The 25750-nt window shown below is 41.9% G+C and overlaps 1 protein-coding gene across 11 annotated transcripts in view; it reads left to right on the top strand.

The window, feature by feature from the left end:
• The window catches only part of FAM189A1 (family with sequence similarity 189 member A1), a 480663-nt gene that overhangs the window by 51661 nt on the left and 403252 nt on the right, over positions 1-25750 (top strand). The window lies entirely within an intron of this gene.

The following is a 25750-nucleotide window of genomic DNA, read 5'->3' as shown; positions in this document are numbered from 1 at the left end:
CATCACAGTTTGTTATTTATTTACCTATTAAAGGACATCTTAGTGTTGGCCTTTTATATCTGGCCTCTTACACTTAGCAACATGTTGTAGCATAGAACAATATTTCATTCCATTTTATGGCTGCATAATATTCCATTGTATAGATATACCACATTTGTGTATCCATTCATCACTTGATGGACATTTGGGTTTCCACTTTTTGGCTACTATGACTAATGCTGTGAATATTCATGTGCAAGATTTAGAATGAACATATGTTTTCCGTTCTTTTGGGTATGAGCCTAGGAGTGGAATTACTGGGTCATGTATAATTCTGTTTAATATTTTGAGGAACTGCCACACTGTTTCCCAAAGTGGTTGCATTGTTTTGCATTCCCACCAGAAGTGTTTTGGGCTCGAGTCTCTCCACATCCTCACCAACACTTATATTTTTCAGTTTTTTGATTATAGCTATCCTAGTGGTTGTGAAGTGATATCTCATTGTGGTTTTGATTTGCTTTTCCTCAATGACTAAAGATGTTGAGAATGTTTTTGTGTACTTTTTGTTATCTGAATATCTTCTTTGGGGAAACGTCTATTCAAATACTTCACTCATTTTTCAACTGGGCTATTTGTCTTTTTATTACTGAGTTATAAGAGTTCACTCTATATTCTGGATACTAGTTCCTTGCCAGAAATATGCTTTGCAAATATTTTCTCTAATTCTGTGCATTGTCTTTTCACTTTCTTAATGGTATCCATTGAAGAACAAAAGTTTTAAATTTTGATGAGATCCAGTTTATCTGTTTTTTTTTTTTCCTTTGGTTGCTTGTACTTTTGGTGTCACATATAAGAAACCTTTGCTTTTAATCCACGATCATGAAGAGAAAAGATTTTCATCTTTGTTTTCTTCTAAGAGTTTTATAGTTTCAGCTCTTATATTTAGGTCTTGGATCCATTTTGACTTAAGTTTTGTATATGGTATCAGACAGAGGTTCAGTTTTAAATTCTTTTGCATGTGACTGTCCAGTTATCCCAGCATTGTTTCTTGAAAAGACTATTTTTTTTAATTCTTATGTTAATCCCCATACATTACATCATTAGTTTTAGATGAAGTGTTCCATGATTCATTGTTTGTGCGCAACACCCAGTGCTCCATGCAGAACGTGCCCTCCTCAATACCCACCACCAGGCTAACCCATCCTCCCACCCCCCTCCCCTCTAGAACCCCGTTTGTTTTTCAGAGTCCACTGTCTCTCATAGTTCGTCTACCCCTCCGATCCCCCCCGCTTCACTCTTCCCCTCTCACTACCCTCTTCTTCTTCTTTTTTTTTTTTTCTTAACATATATTGCATTATTTGTTTCAGAGGTACATATCTGAGATTCAACAGTCTTGCACAATTCACAGCGCTTACCAGAGCACACACCCTCCCCAGTGTCCATCACCCAATCACCCCATCCCTCCTACCCCACCCCCCACTCCAACAACACTCAGTTTGATTCCTGCAATTAAGAATTCCTCATATCAGTGAGATCATATGATACATGTCTTTCTCTTTTTGACTTATTTCACTCAGCATAATACCCTCCAGTTCCATCCACGTCGTTGCAAATGGCAAGATCTCATTTCTTCTGATGGCTGCATAATATTCCATTGTATATATATATACCACCTCTTCTTTATCCATTCATCTGTCGATGGACATCTTGGCTCTTTCCACAGTTTGGCTATTGTGGACATTGCTGCTATAAACATCGGGGTGCACGTAGCCCTTCGGATCCCTACTTTTGTATCTTTGGGGTAAATACCCAGTAGTGCAATTGCTGGATCATATGGTAGCTCTATTTTCAACTTTTTGAGGAACCCCCAAACTGTTTTCCAGAGTGGCTGCACCAGCTTGCATTCCCACCAACAGTGTAGGAGGGTTCCCCCTTCTCCGCATCCCCGCCAACATCTGTCATTTCCTGACTTGTTAATTTTAGCCATTCTGACTGGTGTGAGGTGGTATCTCATTGAGGTTTTGATTTGGATTTCCCTGATGCTGAGCGATATTGAGCACAAAAAGACTATTTTTCCACATTGAATTTTCTTGGCACTCCTGTTGGAAATCAGTTGACCATAAATATTAGTTTTGGACTCTTAGTTCTTTTCCATTATTCTGTGTATCTGCCCTTATGCCAGAACCACCCTGTTGATTACTATAGCTTTATAGTAAGTTTTGTAATCAGAAAATGGGAATCTTGCTATTCTGGTCCCTAGCATTTCTATATAAATTGTAGAATCCATGCTGTCCACTTTTATAGAAAATCTTGTTGAGATTATGTTGAATTTGTAGATCGATTTGGGGAATGTTGCCATCTAAACAGTATTAAATCCTTTAGTCCAGAAACCTGGGATATCTTTCCATTTATTTGAGTTTTCTTTATTTTGTCTTAATTTGTATAAAACAGTAAATTATGTATTAATATATCAATTATATATAATTATAATTAATGAATTAATTATAAATTAATATGTATAATATATAGTATATAATATACATGTATATGTATTATAGACAATAAATGTATTGTGTAAAACAATAAAACAATGATGTTTTATAGTTTTTAGCATACAAGTCTTGTATCTCTTTTGTTAAATTTATTCCTATTTTATTTTTATGTGATTGTAAATAGAGTTTTCTTAAACTTATTTTTGAATTGTTTATTGTACATTTACAGAAATATTATCAATTTTTAATATCGATTTTGTATCTTGAGACCTGGCTGACCTTATTTATTAGCTCTAATAGTATTTTTGTGGATTACTTAGGATTTTATATCTAGAAGATCATGTCATCTGCAAATAGAGTTTTAATTCTTCTTTTCCAATCTGGATGCCTTTTATTTCATTTTCCTGCCTAATTGTCCTGGCTAGAACTGCCAGTATAATGTTGAATGAAAAGAAGTAAGTGATGAGAGCGGGTATTCTTGTTTTGTTCTTGATCTTAAGGCAGAAAGCTTTCAGTAAGCTGTATGTTCTTTGTAGATGCCCTGTATTAAATTGAAGAAGTTTCTTTTCATTTCTGAGTGGCTTTTCTATTCCTTTTTATTTGAGGTTTATTTTTTTTTTATAATAATGAAGGGGTGTTGGAGTTTTTAAATGCTTTTACTGTGTCTATTGAGACATGGTTTGCTCCTCCTGTTTTTTTTAATTGATATTTTCTATTATATTGACCGATTTTTCTGTGTTGAATCACCTTTGCATTCCTAGGATAAATTCCTGTTGGTCATGTTGTGCAATCCTTTTTTATATGTTGCTAGATATGGTATGCTAATATTTTGTTAAGAGTGTTTCAATGTTATTTATAAGGAGTATTGTTCTGTAGTTTTCTTGTGGTGTCTTTGTGGATTTTGGTATCAGAGTAATACTACTTTTACAGAATGAGTTGAAAACTATCCCCTCTCCTGTTTTTGGGAGTTTGTCAAGGATAGGTGTTGATTCCTCTTTAATGTTTAGTAGAAGTCTCCAGTGAAGCCATCTAGGCTTAGGACCTTTCTTTCTTCTTCTTTTTTTTTTTTTAAGAAGCTTTTTGAATACTAAGTCAACCTCTTGTCTTATTATAGGTCTATTTAAAGTCTCTATTTTTCTTCATAGAAATTTGTCCATTTTATCGATGTTGTTTAACTTGCTGGCATTCAGTTGTTCATAGTATTCCCTTGTAATTCTCTCATTTCTATAATATTAGTAGTAATATCCTCACTTTCATTCCTGATATTAGTAATTTGAATCCTTTCTCTCCTTCCCTTTCTCTTTTTCTGTCTATCCTTTGCCCTCCTTCTCTCCCTCCCTCATACTCTCTGTTAAGTCAGTATAGCTAAAGGTTTGTCAATTTTAAAATTTGTTCTTAGAATCAACTTCTGGCTTTAGTGATTTTCTTTATTTTAAAAATTTCTCTCTTTTGTTTGTTTTCACTCTAATCTTTACTATTTATTTTGTTCTGTTTGCCTTAGCTTGATCTTCTTTTTCTAGTTTCTTAAAGTAGATTTGAGATCTTTCTCCTTTTTAAATATAGGTACTTAAAGCTATAATTTTCCCTCTGAACACTCTTTTGCTACATCTCTTAAATTTTGGTATGTTGTGTTTTTGTTTTCATTCATATCAAAGTATTTTTCAATTTCCCTGTGTTTCTTATTTGACGCACTGGTTATTTAGTGGTGGGATGTTTAATATCCACATATTTGTGAATTTTACAGATTTCCTTCCATTATTGATTTCTAATTTCATTTCACTGTGGTCAGAGAACATACTCTATATGGGTTTCAGTTGTTTCAAATTTCTTATTGTTTTATGGCCTGGCATATGATCTATACTGAGAATGTTCCATGTGTCCTTCAGAAGAATATATATTTTGCTGTCAAATGAGTGGAGTTTCTATAGATATCTCTTAGGTTGAGTTGGTTTATAGTATTGTTCAAGTTTTGTATTTCCTTCTGCATCTTTTGTCTAAATATTCTGTCCATTTTGAAAGTGGGTTATTGAACTCTGGAGCTATTATTGTTGAATTGTCTATTTCTGTATTAAATTCTTCCTGCTTTTGCTCAGGTATTTTGGGGCTCTGTTGTTAGGTGTGCATATATTTATAATTGTTGTGATGTTTGTATCATTATTAATCTTGTCTCCAGTAATAGTTTTTATCTCAAAATCTATTTTGTCTGATGTTAGTATAGCCATTTCAGCTCTCTTTTGGTTACTGTCTGCATGGTGTATTTTTCCCCATCCTTTTGCTTTCAGTCTGCTCGTGTGTTTGAGTGTAAAGTGTGTGCCTTGTAGACAGCATATAGTCAGATCATGTTATTTTTAAAAAATGCGTTCTGGGGGCGCCTGGGTGGATCAGATGGTTAAGCGTCTGCCTTCGGCTCAGGTCATGATCCCAGCGTCATAGGATCGAGCCCCGCATCGGGCTCCCTGCTCAACGGGGAGCCTGCTCTCCCTCTCCCTCTGCCTCTCTCCCTGCTCATGCTCTCTCTCTCTCTGTATCTCTGTGTCTCAAATGAATAAATAAAATCTTTAAAAAAAAATGCATTCTGTAAATCTCTGCCTTTTAAAATTTGAGTAAGCACTGAATGCCAGTGTTTAATCCATTGACATTTAATATAATTACCAGTGAGGCAGGATTTATGTCTGCCATTTTTCTATTTGTTTTCTGTAGGTCTTATGTCTTCTTTCTCTATTCATGCATTACTGCCTTCTTTGTGTTAAGTACATATTTTCCAGTATATCATTTTATTCCCTTGTCTTTTCTTTTACTACATTTTTGAGTTACTGTACAGTGTTTGCCCTGGAGATTAAAATTAATGTATGGGGGCCCCCGGGTGGCTCAGTCATTAAGCGTCTGCCTTCGGCTCAGGTCATGATCCCAGGGTCCTGGGATCGAGCCCTGCATCGGGCTCCCTGCTCGGCGGGAAGCCTGCTTCTCCCTCTCCCACTCCCCCTGCTTGTGTTCCCTCTCTAGCTGTGTCTCTGTCAAATAAATAAAATCTTTTCTCAATTTCCACAAATATCCCCAGGAAAAAGACTTCATGTTGAGCAAACTCTGAGTCAGGTCAAATAAAGACAGTCTTTTGAGGGAGCTCTTTCAGAGAACTACCAGACAGGTCAAATAATGGCAGTTCTCCCAGAATGGGACTTTGAAGGAACTTCAACTGTGTTTTGTCAGGCTGCTGGTATGCATCATGACTGTGGACTGTTGGTTTTCAAGGCTGCAGCAGAAAATGGAAAGTGGCATGGGAATAGGGCAAACTAAAATGCCACAGGGCTCTCTGTTCTTACTGAGATACAGCCATTTTTATTTAATAAACACTCATTAGATTGCTGCAAGCTTTTTGTTTATTTCTGAGTTCTGAAAAAAGTCGATTTTGACTTTTTGGGGGCCAAGTTTCTCATTTCTTTTATGGCAGAGAAAATATTCATTGGTCCTTACTCTGCCATTTTTTTGCTGACATCACTGTTTTTATTACATTTTGAGGGTTCTTTATATATTCTAGGTACAAATCCTGTATGAAATATATGCTTTGCAAATACTTTCTCCCATTATGTTGCTTGGCTTTTCGTTCTTTTAATGATGTCTTGGTGTTTTTAAAAAGATAAGAGGTGTAAAAATTTTTAAAAGGTTTATTTATTTATTGGACAGAGAGTGAGAGAGCACAAGCAGGGGGAGTGGCAGAGGGAGAAGCAGTCTCACCACTGAACAGGGAGCCCGATTTGGGACTCGATCCCAGGACCCTGGGCTCATGACCTGAGCCAAAGGCGGATGCTTAACTGACTGAGCCACCCAGGTGCCCCAAGAGGTGTACAGTTTTTATGAAGTCTGGGTCTCTCAATTTTTTTTTCTTCTAATTTTATAGATTGTGCTTCTGGTGTTTTATCTAAGTCACCCATTTCTCTCCAAAACACTATTAAGAGTTTACTGTTGCCCTTTATACTGGTAACATAACTGGTTCATGCTATGCATGCAGTTTTGCCTCTTTGTTTTCTTCATTTAATGTCATGTTATAAGCATCGTCTTACTTTATTAAACCTCTTAATTATAAAAAAAAAAAGAAAGAAACCTTTGCCAGATCCAACGTCACAAAGATTTTTCTCTCTTTTTTTTTCCTGCAAATTTTACAGTTTTCAGTTTTATATTTAGGTCTGTGATTCACTTGAAACTAACTCTTGTATGTAGTTTGATATATGGATTAAAGTTTATTTCATTTTGTGCATATGGATATCGAGTTTTTCCAGCAGCATTTGTTGAAAAAACTATCCTTTCTCTGTGGAATTGCCTTTGTACAATTGTCAAAAGTTTTTTGTGCCTGTATATATGTGGGGCTATTTCTGCAACGCTCCATTGGTCTGTTTGTTTACCTTGGTGCCACTACCACACTGTCTTGGTTAATATGCTAAAAACCTGTGTGTGTGTGTGTGTGTGTGTGTGTTCTGACAGGAGATGAGGTCTCTGTATCAGAGAACAAACATTTTATTGCTCACAGTGCATCTTGTATCAGTTCCCTTAGGGGAAACATGGTGAGTGCCAGTCGTTCACCTGTGGGTGCAGTGGATTGCCCCACTGGGGAGGAATTCAGAGAGAGAGAGGAGAGAGAGAGAAGGGCAGACCCTTACTCTACAATGTAAACAAATCCCTGCAAAGGAAAGGAAACTGGGCTAGGTTCAATACACTGGAATATAAGAAATTGGCTATACACGAGATAAGTTTCTAAGGTCTCTCCTGAGCAATTCATTCTTTCTACCTTTCAGGGCATTCAAATCACCCTTTAACTATGTATTCCAGTGCTGCTTGCTAAGAAAGCCCAGACTATGCAGAAATACATGGAGAATTCTCTCTCAGCATATGTAACTTTTATACTAAACCTTGAAATCAGGTTGTGTTAGTCCTCCAACTTTGATCTTATTTTTCAAAGTTGTCTTGGCTATTCTATATCCTTTGAATTTTCATGTAAATTTTAGAATTAGTGTTTCAGTTTTACAATGAAACCTGCTGGGATTTTTTTTTTTTAAGATTTTATTTATTTATTTGAGAGAGAGAGAGAGCACATGAGAGCGGGGGAGGGTCAGAGGGAGAAGCAGACTCCCTGGCGAGCAGGGAGCCCAATGCGGGACTTGATCCCGGGACTCCAGGATCATGACCTGAGCGGAAGGCAGTTGCCCAACCAACTGAGCCACCCAGGCGCCCACCTGCTGGGATTTTTATTGGAATTGCATTAATCTATACATCAGTATTTCTCAACCTTGTCACTGGCTTTGTTGACATTTCAGGCTGGATAATCCTATGTTATGGGGGCTGTTCTCTGACTGTAGGATGTTTAGTATCATCCCTGGCCTTTACCCACTAGACAGCACAATTATTCCCTGCTCACAAGTTACAACAACTAATAATGCTTCCAGACATTGCAAAAATCCCCTGGGGGGACAAAGTCACCCCTAGTTGAAAAATCACTAATGTAGATCAATTTGGAGAGGTTTGATGTTGTAACAGTATTGAGTGTTATGCCCTATGAACACATTATAGTTCTCCATTTATTTAGGTCTTTAATTTAGGTCTTTAATTTCTTTCAGCAGCGGTTTTTAGTTTTCAAGTGTTAGGTCTTACGATACATCTTTTGTGAGCCTTAACCCTATTTATTTCGTGTCTTTTCATGTTTAATGCTATTGTAAATGGTATTGTTTAAAAGTTAATTGTCTAATTACTTGTTACTAGTATCTAGAAATTCAGTTACATCTTGGTTATCAATCTTGTATTCTGCAATGCTGCTGAACTCACTTAATTCTTGTAGGTTTTTGCTAACGACTTTACAATTTTGTTTTTTATTTCAGGGCTGCTTTTTAGGTTTAGTTTAGTTTAGTTTTCCAATTGTTTTTTTCATAGAAAACATGGGAGGTGTTCTGTAGAGTTGGTGAGTGCAACTTAATACAGGGTCAGATTGCCAGATGTGGAATTCCATTTTTTTTTTTTTTGGTGACTACTATAGTATTTTTTAAATTGACGTATAATTGAAATACAATATTATACCAGTTTCAGGTGTACAACATAGTGATTTGATGTTTATAAACATTACAAAATGATCATCACAATAAGTCTAGTTATTGTCACCAAAGTTATTACAATATTATTGACTGTGTTCCTTATGCTGTACTTTATATCCCCGTGACTTATTTATTTTATAGCTGGGAGCTTATATCTCTTAATCCTCTTCACCTGTTTTCCCTGTCCCATCATCCCCGTCTCCCCCCTTACTCTCTGGCCACCAGTTTGTTCTCTGTATTTATGAGTCTGTTTCTGTTTTGTTTTGTTAGTTAGTTAGTTTGTAGATTTCACATATAAGTGAAATCATCTGGTATTTGTCTTTCTGTGACTTACTGCACTTAGCATAGTAACCTCGAGATCCATCCGTGTTGTTGCAGAAGGCAAGATTTCATCCTTTTTTATGGCCAACTAATGTTCCATCATATGTGTATGTCCATTCATCTCTTGATGGACACTTATATTGTTTTCTTTTATTTATTTATTTATTTATTTATTTATTTATTTATTTATTTAATTCTTATGTTAATCCCCATACATTACATCATTAGTTTTAGATGAAGTGTTCCATGATTCATTGTTTGTGCATAACACCCAGTGCTCCATGCAGAATGTGCCCTCCTCAATACCTACCACCAGGCTAACCCATCCTCCCACCCCCCCTCCCCTCTAGAACCCTCAGTTTGTTTTTCAGAGTCCATCGTCTCTCATGGTTCGTCCACCCCTCCGATTTCCCCCGCTTCATTCTTCCCCTCCCGCTACCTTCTTCTTCTTTTTTTTTTCTTAACATATATTGCATTCTATGTTTCAGAGTTACAGATCTGAGATTCAACAGTCTTGCACAATTCACAGCGCTTACCAGAGCACATACCCTCCCCAGTGTCTATCACCCAATCACCCCATCCCTCCCACCCCACCCCCCACTCCAGCAACCCTCAGTTTGTTTCCTGCAATTAAGAATTCCTCATATCAGTGAGATCATATGATACATGTCTTTCTCTGTTTGACTTATTTCACTCAACATAATACCCTCCAGTTCCATCCACATCGTTGCAAATGGCAAGATCTCATTCCTTTTGATGGCTGCATAATATTCCATTGTATATATATACCACTTCTTCTTTATCCATTTATCTGTCGATGGACATCTTGGCTCTTTCCACAGTTTGGCTATTGTGGACATTGCTGCTATAAACATTGGGGTGCATGTACCCCTTCGGATCCCTACTTTTGTATCTTTGGGGTAAATACCCAGTAGTGCAATTGCTGGATCATATGGTAGCTCTATTTTCAACTTTTGGAGGAACCTCCATACAGTTTTCCAGAGTGGCTGCACCAGCTTGCATTCCCACCAACAGTGTAGGAGGGTTCCCCTTTCTCCGCATCCCCGCCAACATCTGTTGTTTCCTGACTTGTTAATTTTAGCCATTCTGACTGGTGTGAGGTGGTATCTCATTGAGGTTACATTGTTTTCTTATCTTCCCTATTGTAAATAATGCTGCAGTGGATGTAGGGGTTATTATAGTATTGTTAGTAAGTAATCTAAATAATTCTGGAAGGATGAAGGTGGAAAGTGAATTCATAGCTTATATTATCAGAGAGTTAAATGAATGTTTGTTGGTCATTTTGCTCTCTGATCACCCAAATAAAAGATTGTTTACTCTCATCTCCTTTAATTGATACTTGTAAAGTGTATATCTGTTTGCCATGTTTTTTTGAGAACGTCATTTTTATTCTTTAGTAGTATTTCAGAGAAAGCCAGAATTGTTCTTCAGTTTATAGGTTTTGGACTTGTTGCTGCTTTGTATTTTTTTTCACCTTTATTGAGGTATAAATGACAAATAAAGTTGTATATATTTAAAGTGTATTATGTGATAATTTGATATACATATTCATTTGGCCCTTGAACAACATGGATTTGAACTGTGCAGGTCCACTTCTACATGGATTTTTTTTACAGTACTGCAAATACATTTTCTCTTCCTTATGACTTTCTTAATTTTTTTCCTGTTTCCTAGCCTACTTTATTGTAAGAATATAGTATATAATACATAGCACTTACAAAATATGCATTAATCCACTGTTTAGGTTATCTGTAAGGCTTCCCATCAACAGTAGGCTATCAGTAATTAAGTTTTTGGGGAGTCAACAGTTACATGTGGGTTCTCAACTGTGCGGGGTATTGGTACCCCGACTCTCATGTTGTTCAAGGGTCAACTGTACACTGTGAAGTGATTATCACAATTAAATGAGCAAACCATCACCTTACATGGTTACCTTTTTTTGTGGTGAGAATGCTCAAGATTTACTCTCTTAGTAAATTTAAAGTACACATACGGTATTATTAACAAGTCACCATTTTGTACGTTAGATCTCCAGAACTTATTTATGTTATAACAGATTTATATTATGTACACTTTGACCAATGTCTTCTCATTTCCACCTTATAGACCCACAGAATTACCATTCTCTGTGTTTCTATGAACAATTTTTTTTAAAATAGCCTTAGATTCCATGTCATGTAAGTGAGATCATACAGTAGTTTTCTTTCTATATTTGGCTTATTTCACATAGTATAATGTCCCACAGTTTCATCTATGTTGTTGCAATGACAGCATTTTCTTCTTTTTTATGGCTGAATAATATTCTTGTGTGTGTGTGTGTGTACGTGTATGTATATGCATGCATGGGCGCATATACACACACATATTTTTTTTATTCATTTGTTGATGGACACATAGGTAGTTTCCATATTGTGGCTATTGTGAGTAATGCTGCAATGAACATGGGAGTACAAATATCCCTTTGAGATACTAATTTTGTTTCCTTTAGATAAATACCCAGAAGTGGGATTGCTGGATTGTATGGTAGTTGTAGTTTTAATTTTTTGAGGAACCTCCATACTGTTTTCCATGATGGCTATACTAATTTACATTTTTACCAATAATCTACAAGGGTGGAGCTCCTGTGTGGCTCAGATGGTTGGGTGTCTGCCTTTAGCTTGGGTCGTGATCTCCAGGTTCTGGGATTGAGCGCCAGGTCTGGCTCCGGGCTCAGCGGGGAGTCTGCTTCTCCCTCTCCCTCTGCCTCTCCCTTTGCTTGTGCTCTCTTTCTCTCTCTCTCAAATGAATAAATAAAAAAATCTTAAAAAAAATAATCTACAAAGATTCTCTTTTCCCCACATCCTTGCTAACACTTATTATTTCTTGTCTTTTGATGACAACCATTCTAAAAGATGTGAGGTGACATCTCATTGTGGTTTTGGCTTGAATTTCCCTGATGAGGAGTGATGTTCAGTACCTTTTCATGTACTTGTTGGCCATTTTTATGTCTTTCTTAGGAAAATGTCTATTCAGTCTCTTGTTCATTTTTAATTAGATTATTTATGGTGGTTTTGTTTTGTTTTTTTCTTTTGCCGTTGAATTATATGAATTCCTTATATATTTTAGATATCAATCCCTTATGTGATATGTGGTTTGCAAATGGTTTGCTTTTTCATTTTGTTGTTTCTTTTTTTTTTTGTATAGAAGCTTTTTAGTTTTATATAGTTCCACTTGTCTGTTTTTGCCTTTGTTTCCAGTGCTTTTAATGTCATTACTAAAAAATCATTGCCAAGACTAGTGTCAAGGAGTTTTTCTTATAATTTCTTCTAGAAATTTTAGTTTAGGTCTTCTATTTACATTTTTTAACCCATTTGAAGTTAATTTTTGTGAGTGGTATAAGATAAGGGTCCAGTTTCATTCTTTTGCATGTGGATATTCAGTTTTCCTAGCATCAGTTGTTGAAGAGACTGCCCCTTCTCCCTTGTGTGTTCTTGGCATCTTGTTACTTGACCATATATATGTGGGTTTGTTTCTGGGTTCTCAAGTTTGTTCTATTGGTCTGTGTGTCTGTTTTTATGCCTGTACCACATTGTTTTGATTACTGTAGCTTTGTAATAGAGTTTGAAATCAGGCAGTGTGATGTCTCTAGCTTTGTTCTTCTTTCTCAGGATTTATTTGGCTATTCAGGGTCTTTTGTGCTCTCACACAAATTTTAGGATTGTTTTATCTATTTTTGTGAAAAATGCCATTGGGGTTTTGATAGGGATTGCATTAAATTTGTAAATCACTTTGCACAGTATGGGCATTTTAACAATATTAATTCTTCCAGTCCATGAACATGGGATATCTTTGAATTTATGTGAGCCATCTTCAATTGCTTTCATCAATGTTAATTTTCATTGTGCAAGTCTTTCACCAACTTGGTTAAATTTACCCCTAAGTATTATATTGTTTTTGATGATTTTTTTAAAGATTTATTTATTTTTGAGAGAGTGCATGAGCGAGCAAGCAGGGGCAGAGGGAGAGAGAGAGGGGGAGAATCTAAAGCAGACTCCCCACTCAGTGTGGACCCTGATGCGTGGCTCCATCTCATGACCCTGAGATCATGACCTGAGCTGAAACCAAGAGTCGGATACTCAACCAACTGAGCCACCCAGACACCCTTTGATGCTATTATAAATGATTGTTTTCTCAATTTCTCTTTCAGACAATTCACTGTTAGTGTATAGAAACACAACTGATTTTTGTATGTTGAGTTTGTATTCTGCAACTTCACTGAATTTGTTTATTAGTTCCAACAGTTTTTTTTGTGTGCATGGGATCTTCAGAATTTTTATATGTAAGATCATATCATCTGCAAACAGATACTGTTTTACTTCTTTTCTGTCATGAATGCCTTTTATGTTTTTTCTTGCCTAATTGCTCTGGCTAGGACTTCCAGTACTATGTTGAATAAAAGTGGTGAGAGTGGGCACCTTTTTTTTTTTTAATTCTTGCATTTGAAGAAGCAGTCACCTCCTCCGGTCTTTATTGACTGGCTTTGGAGGAAATATCTTCAACAGTCAGTCCGACTAGGGATTCTGAGGCTTTCTCAGAACTTTTATGTGTGTGCCTGCTGCCTACTTTTTAATTTTTTTCTTGGAGGGGTAGTTCTTAAGATCATATGATTTTTTTCAAGCCCACAAAGCCAGGGCAGGTACTGAGAGCTGTATAGATCCCCTCATTATTCTCGGTGGAGCAAGAAAGAAGTAGGCCTTTTGGGCAGTGTCTCACACAGCTAGGGAACCTGGGCAAACCTCTTACATGTTTTCATTTTTCCCCACGGGAGACATCACAGGCTGAGGGGTCTCTCTTGGCACTGAGCTGTGCTGCCTTGTGGGAGGGCTGATGCAGGCAAAGTGAAATTGCTTCTCCTACTCTCTTGGGTGCCTCTGTTCTTGGATTTTTTTGCTTCAATTGTTGAAACTTCTCTGCTGGACTCCTGGACTCCCACAAGGATACTCTTGTCCATGGGTTCTGTGGCGGATGATAGTAGAAAACCATTTTACCATCTTGCTGACCTCACTTCGCCATGTTTCTTTTAAAGATATTAATTTTTTTCATGTGACATAATTATATTTATTGATTCAAATTATACTTTATTGATACAAATTATACCTCAAATTATACTTTAATTTAGCTTAAAGGAACTTCTTATCTAGTGAGTGTGAGAGTAGGTGTGGGTGAGAAAGGGAAACAGAGAGAGAGGTGTATATTATTTTAGAATACCAAAGAATTTAGTGTTCCAAATAAATAAACAGGCTTTGTTTTTCTGATATGGTAGAACAAATTGGTCCCTCTACTATATACAGCTCAGAGAGCATTTCAGGCAGTATCTGGAGTGCTTACTGGTAGAGAAATATTTTATTCGATACAATAAGTGTATGCTTTTGTACCACAGTGGTGCATGTATTTCTTTGGAAAATAGTTACCAGTTCATCTTGAAGCACCTTTTATCTATATATGTTGTCCTCATATCCCGTGACCTCTTCTTTTTTTTCTCACTATAGTAGACTTTGTCAAGTGGTGTTCTTTTATGTTTTTGCATTCTGATAGAATCTCTGAAGCTTTTCCCTCTATCACTAGTTTGGTTTTCCAGGGTATAAGTTCTGATCTTTACTTCCTTCAGTATGAACTCCTCTTCTGTACTTATATTTTTAGTCTCCGTGGCATTCCTTCTAGCTAAAAGTGCATTGCCTTTCATCCTGTCCCTTCCGAGCACAGCCTGCTCTCTCCTGAGCTCTCTGCCCTTGGCTCCCGGAGGCTCTGTCTGCTGGCAGTCCACCCAGGATGCAGTCTTCAAAAGACATTTCTGATCCTACACATCATTTTTACAGATATGTTCTACCTCTTAATGTCCTTATGCTCCTCCTTTTCCCAATGTTTCTATGCGAGGTTCTTTGATTGGCATTTTATTTCTTACTTAGCCTTATCAAAATATCATTACATGGACATTTTGTTTAGAATAACTTTGTAGTGAAAAATAATGAATACCACTACAAACATTCAAGCAATACAGATAGGTATAAAAAAATAAAGGAGAAAAACCAAGCATACAAAATGCCACCTCCAGCAAATACCCATCAATGTGCCATCTGGTGAACAGCATTTCAGGCATCCCTCTGTTTATGGATATAAATAGAGAGTATGTGTATAGAGAATTATATATACATTTTACTGTAAGGATAAGTACTAAAATTTAAATTTATTTTTTGTTATAGTTTAACAAGAAACAGAATATGAATATGCCTCACAGTCCAGTAGAAAATGTTATAAAAATTTTTAAGTGGTTGGAGTCTTTTTTTTTTCAAAAACTCTTCAGTTGTACAAAGTGTCTCTTGAATGCCTGTTACCAGTGCAGTGGAAATTAGCAGACACATACTTCATTTCACAGAAAACAGTATAGCATGGGGGTTAACCCCTGGCACTCAGACAGCCTGGGTTCAAATCCCAGCTCTGCCGCTTGACCTTGGGCAAATCAGGGAGCCTCACTGTGATTTAGTTTCCCTTCTTGATATGATAGAAGCAATAATAGTATCTTTCTCATAGGGTTGTTGTGAACATTAAGTGAGTTGTTATTATTATTTGTAATTTAAGGCACTTAGGGCAGTGTCTGGCATATTAATCTCATTATTTTACCTTTCTTTCTCTCTCTTTTTTTTTTTCTAGTTAGACTGTTAAGTTCATAGGGCAAGTTAGTAGTATTTGTATTCTCCGCTGCCCTACTTCCTGCAGTATTTCACCTTTGTTCCATATTTAGGTGCATTTGGTGCACCAGCGTCCCTGGCACCACATTCTCCTAAACTGCTTCCTTTACTGAAGGGCATGCCTACTTCCTCATTTGGTTGATTCATGCGTGGCCAGATTTTGTCGTCCAGTAGTTGTGGGTTTTTTGTTGTTGTTGTTGTTTGTTTGTTTGTTTTTAGAAGGGCTCATAATTGGTTTACCCCTTAGAATCTTTTTTTTTTTCTTAAAGTAATCTCTACATCCAGTGTGGGGCTCAAACTCATGACCCTGAGATCAAGAATCGCACGCTCTACTGACTGAGCCAATGAGGTACCCCATTCCTTAAATTCTTGAAGAGAATTGGCTCCTCACTTGAAGGAAAACCTACCTAGGAATAAGTTTCTTTCACTCAAGACAATATAGTCCAGCCAGCTCCCCGAGAGACACCCTCTCCTGTGCTGCCCTCTGTGGGATCTGTGCATTCTGCCTAGAGATTCATATGTTGGTCTCTTGTTATGACGAAAAATTTAATGCACCCAGAAAAGTATAGAGAAAAGTATCTACAACATATACTGTGTCAGAGCATTCACATATAACAGACACTAATATTTTGCCATAATTGCTTCAACTCTTTCTAAAGGAAAGAAATTGCTGTGTACAATTGAAGCTCTCTTGGTACAAGTCCCCCAGAGCCCCCACCCCCACAGCATCATCTTTACTTCCTTTCCAGCGGGTAGCCACCATCTTGCAGTCTGTGTGTGTCCTCCCCGCCCACACTTTTATACTTCCTACTAGATGCATGTGTGTCTGTAATCAACACAGAGCATTGTTTGGTGTATTTGAAAATGCACGCAAACGGTATTGTGTCGTCAGTCATCGGTGCTGTCTTCTTTTACTCAGTGCTGTGTTTTGCATACTTACCCATGTTGATATGTGTAGACCGTGTCTTTTACTTAACTTGCATATGTAACATTTTGTTGCATGAATGGAAACCTCAGAGTTTTCCATGGCTCAGTGTTCCAAGTGGGGGATTCAGCTATGGTTCCTGTATCTGCCTGTGAGTGCTTTTGTGTGGCCATTTCCCTGGGGCACTGAGTCTCAAACTCACCTGCACATTTGGAATCCCCTGGAGAGTTCAAAAAAAAATGCTGATGTCTGGGTCCCACCCCTGGGGTATTCTGATTTAGTTGGTCTGAGAGGCAGCCTGGGCATCAGCATTTTAAAAATCTCTCCAGGAAAATTCTGACGTGCAGCAGTGTTTGAAAAACCTCTGTTTTATTTGTTTTAAATATTTAATTTATTTATTTGAGTGAGAGAGAGAGAGAGAGAGAGAGAAGGAGAATGGAACTTGAGTGGGGGGAGGGGCAGAGGGAGAAGCAGACTCCCCGCTGAGCAGGGAGCCTGATTCGGGGCTCGATCCCAGGACCCTGGGATCATGACCTGAGCCGAAGGCAGACGCTTAACTGACTGAGCCACCCAGGTGCCCCTGACAACCTCTGCTTTAGACACTGCTGTCCAATATAGGAGCCACAGATCATGTGTGACTGTTCCAATTTAAGTGAGTTAGGATTAAAGATATTAAAAATAGAGTTCCTCACTTGCACCAACCACCTGTCAAGGGCCTGGTAGCCCCAAGTGGCTAGTGGCTAGCTCAGTGGCCAGCCAGGTGTGGGACATTCCCGCTGCTGCAGAGAGTTCTGTTGGCCAGCACTATTCTTTCTAGGGTGTGTATAAGTGTGCTGGCCAGGGGACACGGGCCTCGTCGGCTGTGTGAGCCATGGCTGTGCTTCTTTTTAAAGCAGCTGTCTGTTTTTTACTGCTGCTATAACAAATTGCCACATGTTTAGTGCCTTAAAACAGCGCAGATTTATTGTCTTACAGTTCTGCAGCTGTCCAGCACAGGTCTCCCTGGGTTACAGCCAAGGTCTGGACAGGCTGCACTCCTTCCTGGAGGCTCGTGGGGGGAACCCATTTCCTTGCTGCTTCTGATTTTTAGCAAAAATCAGTTTCTTGTGTCTATAGGACTGAGATCCTTTTCTACCTGCTGTGGCTGTCAGTGAGGGTCATTGTCAGCCTCTGGAGGCCACTGCATTCCTTAGCTGGAGGTCCTAACTCTATCTTCAAAGCCAGCAACAGTGGCTGGAGCCTTTCTTGGATCTCTTCTGCCTCCTGTCTCTTGAGCACACCCAGGAAAGGCTCTCTGCTCATAAGGGCTCAGGCAGCTCATGTGATTACATCGACCCACCGCCCATATAACCCAGGGTGATCGCCCCATCTCAGGATCCTTAACCTTCCTCACCTCTGCACACTCTCTTTGGCATAGTCGAAGGGCATTTGGATGTAGGCATCTTCAGGGGAGGCAGGGGATGGAGGGGGCCTGATGGGATGGGGGGGATTTTTCTAGAGGCCATCCAAATTTACATGTCCACTCCAGCATTTGAGAGTTCCTTTTTATGCATATGCTCACAGTCACTTAGTATTGTTACTCTTTAACGTTTTTGCCAATATGAGGAGACAGAGTGACCCCCTGATTACTAGTGAGAGTGATGAGTTCTCCATTCTTAAAAATGATCAAGTTTACCAGGACACGCTTTGCACTGATAGTTTTATGTTAGATTTTCTTGGCATTGCTATCCCACGGGATTTGTGGATTGCTGTAGTTAGGATGAGCTTCAGGTGGGTCTAGTAATTAGAGATTAAATTTTTTCTGCTATTCTCTTGGTTCTCTGTCCTCTTCTGTGGCTCAGCTTTGGCCCCACAGTGGCAAAATGGCTATAGTAGTTTTAGACCTCATGCCCACACATGGCCTTGTCTGAGCACGTGTTTTGGACTTTCTGCTAAAGGGACCTGCTTCGGCCAAGGCCTACTCCTTGACCCATCACTGTGGCCAAGGACTGCCCTGTACCCACCTTTGTTCAGGCCCTAGAGTGTGCTCATCCGACATCGGTGAATCTGGCGAGGCAGGAGAGACTGTGTGATTGGCTTGCACCTGTGGGGGTCTGTCCTCAGTACAGCCTCTTACACTGTAGGGAGGAGGGAACGGGTGCTGGGTAAGTGACGACAGTGTCCATAGCCCTCCTGAATACTTCTGTCTTAGGGTAATTTTTGTTTCCTGTTGTTATGGTTGAATTGTGTTTCCCCACTCCAACACACCCCCAGTTTGTATGTTGAAGTCCTAACCCCCAGTACCTTAGACCGTGGCCTTACTTGGAGACGGGGTCTTTACAGAGGTAATTGAGGTAAAGCGAGATCTTTTTTTTTTTTTTTTTTAAGATTTTATTTATTTGACAGAGAGAGACACAGCGAGAGAGGGAACACAAGCAGGGGGAGTGGGAGAGGGAGAAGCAGGCCCCCCGCCGAGCAGGGAGCCTGATGCGGGGCTCGATCCCAGGGTCCTGGGATCATGACCTGAGCCGAAGGCAGACGCTTAACGACTGAGCCACCCAGGCGCCCCTAAAGCGAGATCTTTAGAGTGGGCCCTAATCCACTTTGATTGGCATCTATATTAAAGGGGGAATGTGGACACAGACAGGGACACAGGGAAGATGGTGTGAAGGCACAGGGAAAAGACAGCCATCTGTAAGGCACAGAGAGAGACATGGAACAGATTCTCGCTCATAGTCCTCAAGACGAACCATCCCCAAAGACACCTTGATCTCGGACTTCCAGCCTCCAGAGCTTTGTTGTTGAAGCCCTCAGTCTGTGGTTCTTCAGCAGCTCTAGCAAACTGTCTGGGATATATCATCTGCCTCTTATCTGTGATGCGTGGACACTTCTGTGCTTCCATTCCTTGCTGGTTGTTTTCCTTTGAATGGGCCAGTTCCCTGCTTAGGGGCATGGGTCTGCCCTGGGAAGACGAGAGGCAGAGCGCTGGGTCAGACATGGCTTCCATTGAGTGTGGTGTGTCATCTGTCTCACCATCGAGTGGCCTAAGGTGTCTGTCTCTGAGCTCCGCCCTCTTGGGCCTTAGTCCTTCCCTGTCCCCCAACTCTGCACCCCCACCCGGGGCCCGACTCTTGGCTCAGGGCAAGGTTTCGGGTGCTGGCTGACACCATCTGTCCCCCTCCCGCTCCCTGCCCTGCTGCTGCGCTGGACTGAGCTGACATCCGGGTCTCTCCAACTCCCAGCCCTGTGCTAGGCCACACCCTGACTCTGTCCTCCCAAGGACCTGATGGCAGTTCAGGAAGAGGGGATATATTTGCCCCAGCACCTCCCATGCTTGGCAGGGATTCTGCCGCACGTGCTTTGGGCCTGCTCAGTAGCCTTGTGTCCTGACCCCACACTTCTCTCTATCTCACTCTCGTTTTGGGTGGTGTTTGGGGCTGGGCTTTGGGTACAAATGATCTCACCATTACTATCTTTATCTCTAGAGTGCTCTCTCTTTCTCTTTGAACCAGGTGTGAGCTCAGGCTAGACCCGGGGCTTATCAGTCAGCAGGGCCTGAGAGGGCTCACGTGGGCCACGGGCCACGGTGGTGCCACCTCAGCAGTGGGTAGTGGAGGGGTGGCTTGGTTTGGGTGTGAATTCCCAGCTTCTGGCAGGCTCTCTTCCAGAGGTCCTGCCCCTTCTGTGATGATGGAGAATTAAGAAAACAACACAGTCAGCCCAGGTACTGACATTGGGGTCCTGTTCCCACCTGTCCAGTTCAAGGGGGAGCTGCATGTCTCAAAAGGTAGTCCACTATGGGGCTAGGGTTTCCTGCCAGTCTTTGGGGAGCTGGGAAATGATAGGAGTGGGTGTGTAAGTGCTGGTGGGGGGAGGGATGGGACGGCGCTGAGGCTGCTGTGGGTCAGCATCACGGACTAGCATCTAAGATCAACAGGAGAAGACCACAGCTCCCTCCTGCCATTTTCCAAAGCTCAGTCCGGCCAGGTGCTCATCAGCCCAGGGCCACCTGCCTCATGACCTCATGATCAGTTAGCTACCTGCTTCCCTGAGTCAGACATTGATGTGGTGCTCTGGTTCTCATCTTTTTCTCTGTCTTCTTCACCGATACTTCAGAGGAATGTAGGAGAGGCTGTTATCGGGCCTGCTTTGTGAAAACGGGAATCTTTCTCATGTTTTTTAACTTTATGGTGGATGCCATGTGATATAAGGTTTAATTGATATCTCCCAAATTCTGGCTCCAGCTCAGGTCCCTACCCTGAGCTTCCAGCCTTTTGCATCCGGTTGCCTGCCTGACCAATGTGATTGGCTATCTGGTTGACATTCTAAAAACTCAACATCCCCAGAGTAAACTCCTGGTCTTCCCGTACCTTCTCCTCTCATTGTCCCTGCCACCGCAGCTCGTGGCAGCTCTGTCCTTCCAGACTAGCAGGCCAAAGGGCTGGGAGGTGTCCTTGATTTCCATTTTTTCTCTCTCTGACTAGTCCATTGGCAAATACTGTCGACTCTGCTTTCAAAATATATCCAGAATGCAGCTATGTCCCCACACCATCCCTACTGTCCCCCTGGTTCCAGCCCCCAGTCTCTTGAGGGGTCATTGGGGAGGCCTTTCTGCAGGTCTCCTGCTTCTACCCTGGTCCCCCAACATTCTATTTGCAGCGTGAGATCCCCATTAAAGCATAGGAGGACCACATCCCTCCCTGCTTAGTCCCTTCCAGGGACTCCCCGCTTCTCTCTGTGTCCAAGCCCAATACCCTGCAGTGGCTTCCAGGGCCCTAGATGACCTACCCAGCCACCCAGCCACCTCCTGCCCCTCTGACTCATCTCCTTCTTGCCTCCTTGCCTTCTGCAGCTACACTGACCCCTGCTCTGTTGACTGGTGCTCACGAGGCAAGCTCCTGCCTCAGGGCCCTTACTGGGACTGTTCCCTCTGCTGGGAATGCTTTCCCCCCAGATATTAGCATCGCTCACTGCCTCCTCTTGTTCAGATGTTTCCTCAGGAGGCCTACCTTGACCACTCCATTTAAGTGTCCCTTCCTACTTCTTATCCCCACAACTTGCTCTCTTTCCCTCCCACTGCTCATCCCTGTCTAGCATTCTGGAACATTCACTTGTTTGCTGTAGTTATTGTTTATTATTTTTGTTCTTTGTTTGTTGCCTGCCCCTCCTCTACAAAGGCAGGGATTCTTGTCTGCTTTGTTCAGTGCTGTATCTCCAGTGCTTAGAACAGTGGTTGGCACGTAGTAGGTGCTCAGTAAATCGATAGTGAAGAAAGGAAGGCATATGTGAGAGGATATTTAGTGCTGAAATAGAACCTTATGAGATTTAATCTGATGTGGAATGGGAAACATATTTACTCTTACGATTTATGCTTATTAATGAGGAATGATTAAATTTCTCCAGTTAAACTAAGTTAAACCAGGTATTTTGTTATTCTCCTTCTCAGATTACTAGTACAATATGTAAAAATAGCTTGAATGCCAGTCAGTAATAAATAATATCAACTGGGAAGCCAAGGGTACTGGACCCCATAGCTTGGCGCCCTGGGTTTTTAACCACTTCCCGCCCCTCCACACACTCACTTCCCTGCCCCACCAAACCTCTGTTCTGTGATGGGGGGGGGGCGGATGGGGGCAGCTACAGGCCACCTGCTCTGTCCCCTCTCTTCACAGGGAGAGGGGAGGGGAGGGAGAGAGGACAGTCTTTTGATGAACTCCTTCAAGCAGGTTGCCTTCGAGGTAAACTTTAATATTGGAGTCAAATAAAAAAATATATAAAAAACTTTTGAAATGCGAGCCCGTAGGAAAGAGGTCTTCTGGAATTTGAAACCCTTGGCGGGTTTATTGATTTCAGGTTTCACCCAGGCACGCGGCCACCTTCACAGATCAGGCAGCTAACTCATTCCAGTCGCTTCTTTCCGTGGATGCCCTCCCTAACCGAATGGAGGGCTATAGGAGCTGCCAGAGAGGCCTCAGGGCTCATCGGCCGTGGCGTCACTGTAACTGTTAGCATGCAAGTGTTTTATTTTCACAGCTTTTTCATAGGCTGCCCGAGAAGCTGGCCCGGGCCCCTCTGCGTCCTAGTTTTTTCATTCCTAATAGGTTTTGTAAGTCACCGGTTGGCAGACCCAGGACGGGTTTGCTTTTGGTGGAGGGACGAGACCGTGTCACTCTGTGATGTCTCCCCGTGCTCTCACGCTCACCTGTGCACACCTGTCCTGCAGGGCGCGAGTCTTCTGTGAAATTGTGGGGTGTCCTTTCTCGGCTCTGCTGCCCTTCTCGGGACTGTGAACACGCACATCACATTCCTCTTTCCTGTGACCCGCGCATCAGTCTTAGTGTCTTCTTTGCTGGGGGCTCATTACTTCACTAGACTGCTGTTGTCTACTGTGTATTTCAGGGTTATTGCTGCTGACGAGTATATACTATGCCCAGTTTTGAGCATTCGTTGTTAAAATTCACGATAAATGGACCCCACCGTGAGTCTCGTGTCCATATACAGGATCTCTTGTTTACTGCCAGAAGGTGCGGGCTGCCGGTCAGCACTCAGGTGTGACCCGTCCTGACTGAGCTCCCTGCACTGCGTGGCTGGGTGTCCTGCCACCCCATCAGGATCTGTGGGCTGGTTGCGTGGATTGTGTCTTGATTATCCAAGAATTTCAGGAAGTCTTCTCTTAATCATGATGAATTCTTAGGGTTCCTTAATCAGGTGTCAGAACTTTTCACAATTCTGAAGGGATCCTTTAAAGTGAGTTTTCCTGCTGACCCTGCAATTCATTCATTCACTCATTCATTCATTTTAGAGAGAGAACGAGAGAGAGCACGAGGGGGGGAGGGGCAGAGCGAGAGGGAGAATCTCAAGCAGACTCCCTGCTGAGCGTGGAGCCCACCACGGGGCTCGATCTCATGACCCTGAGATCATGACCTGAGCCGAAACCAACAATGGGACATTCAACTGACGGAGCCACCCAGGTGCCCCATGACCCTGCACTTCTATCGAGGGGCCATTCTGTTGTAGAAAATAAGGACAGCAGGGCCCTTGTCGAGGTCATGGGTGACTGTGCTGTCTGTTCGGTCTGGTTGATGGAAACGAGGAGGGACTATATTTTGGGGGAACCGAAAGTGTCTGTGAAAATGTTGTGCCAGGTGCCTGTCCGTAAGTTATTTTGCATTCTCCGTGTTCTGCTCTTAGTGCATGTTGGCCCAAACAGCGCTATGCTTTGAAGAAATCTATCTTCAGAAAATAGGTGATACTGAGTTCATAGAAGTCTGTGGGGTTGTTCTGAACAGGCAGGGATGCCTTGCGTAGCTACCGATGAAAGGGTGACAGGAATTATTATTTTTTTAAGATTATTTATTTATTTATTTATTTGAGAGAGAGAACACAAGCAGGGGGAGCAGTAGAGGGAGAGAGAGAAGCAGGCTTTCTGCTGAGCAGGGAGCCCGATGCGGGACTCGATTCCAGGACCCTGGGATCATGACCTGAGTCGAAGGCAGACGCTTAACCAACTGAGCCACCCAGGCACCCCGAGTGACAGGAATTCGATTAAAATTGGGAATTTTCCCCTGCCCAGAAGGTGGAGACCGTGCTGAGGCAAGAAGTCGTGGGACTCCCGCGGAGGCAGGAGGGAAGGGGGGGGTCTGTGAGGTGCATGTCACTGGGCATCTCCGACCCCATGCTTGTGTCCACCCTGACCTGCTTCCCTGAAGCCTTCCTCCTCGCAGTGATGGCAGCACCCCTCTGCTCAGGCGGCACGCTTGGGGTCCTCCCTCATTCTGTGTCCACACCCTCCATCGACCCCTTTAATGGGGGTATCAAGTCTGTCAGAATATGACCGTTGCCTCTCTCTTCCACTGCCACAGCGAGTCCAAGCCACTGTCGTCTTCTTCTGGGGACTGCAGTACCTCCTCGCAGCTCCCCACTCAGCTCCTTTAATGTGGAGATCGGCATGTCACGCCTCTGCTCAGGATCCTGCAGAGCTCCTGCCTTGTTTCCTTTGCATGATCTGCCCCCTCTGACCTCAGGTCTCCTCTTCCCCTGACACTCTTGGCCTGGCTCCCCCCACCCCACAGCCTCTCAGGCTTCCCGCTGGTCTTCCTGCTGCACCCGGAGGCTCCCAGCTCAGCCCCTTGGCCCTGGCCTGTCCCACTCCCCCTGCCCCCAGATGTTCTCATGGCTCCCTCTCTCTCTCACCACCTTCAGTTTCCCTCAGATGCCAGCTTCTCAGTGAGAACCACCTTGACCACTCCGTTTAAAACTAGGCCTTCCCCGATGAGAGGATCTTGAGGAGATGCCTGTGCTTCCATGTTAATTGCATCATTCACAATAGCCAGGATGTGGAAGCAGCCTAAGTGTCCACTGGTAGAGAAAGATAGAGAAATGTGTTATACCTACGTGGTGGAATACTATGCAGCCTCAAAAAGGAAGGGAATCCTGTCATATGCTACAACGTGGATGAACCTTGGGTATATTAGACTGAGTAAAATAAACAGTCACAAAAGGCCAAATACTCTATGATTACACGGATATGAGATCCCTAGGGCTGGGGGAGGGGCAGTGGGCAGTTGTTTAGTGGGTAGAATTTTTTTTTCTAAAGATTTTATCTTTTTAATTTTTTTTTTCAAGATTTTATTTATTTATTTGACAGGGAGAGACACAGCGAGAGAGGGAACGCAAGCAGGGGGAGTGGGAGAGAGAGAAACAGGCCTCCCGTGGAGCAGGGAGCCCGATGCGGGGCTCGATCCCAGGACCCTGGGACCATGACCTGAGCCGAAGGCAGACGCTTAACGACTGAGCTACCCAAGCGCCACCAAGATTTTATCTTATTTATTGGAGAGAGAGAGAGTGAAAGAGAGAGCACAAGAGGGGGTACAGTCAGAGGGAGAAGCAGACTCCCCGCCGAGCAGGACCCTGATGCAGGACTCAATTCCGGGACTCCGGGATCATGACCTAGGCTGAAGGCAGTCGCTTAACCAACTGAGCCACCCAGGCGCCCCTGTTTAGTGGGTAGAATTTCTGTTGTACAATGATGCCCAGAGATAACACTACTGAACTGTACCCTTAAAAATACTTAAGATGGTAAATTTTATACTATGTGTTCTATACCACTATAAAAAAGCAGAAATAAAAATCTAGGCCTTCCCTGTCACTCCCCGTTCCCCCATTTAGTGCTCTCTTTTCCCCCCTGGAGCACTTATCACTCTCTCATGTGCTTGCTTAAATTACTTACTTAGG

The sequence above is a fragment of the Mirounga leonina genome, unplaced genomic scaffold (genome assembly GCF_011800145.1).
Source record: "Mirounga leonina isolate KUSES-001 unplaced genomic scaffold, KU_Mleo_1.0 Mir_178, whole genome shotgun sequence".
NCBI lineage: Eukaryota > Metazoa > Chordata > Mammalia > Carnivora > Phocidae > Mirounga > Mirounga leonina.
Note: the sequence above shows the minus strand (reverse complement) of the source record. Positions and strands in the feature narration are given on the sequence as shown.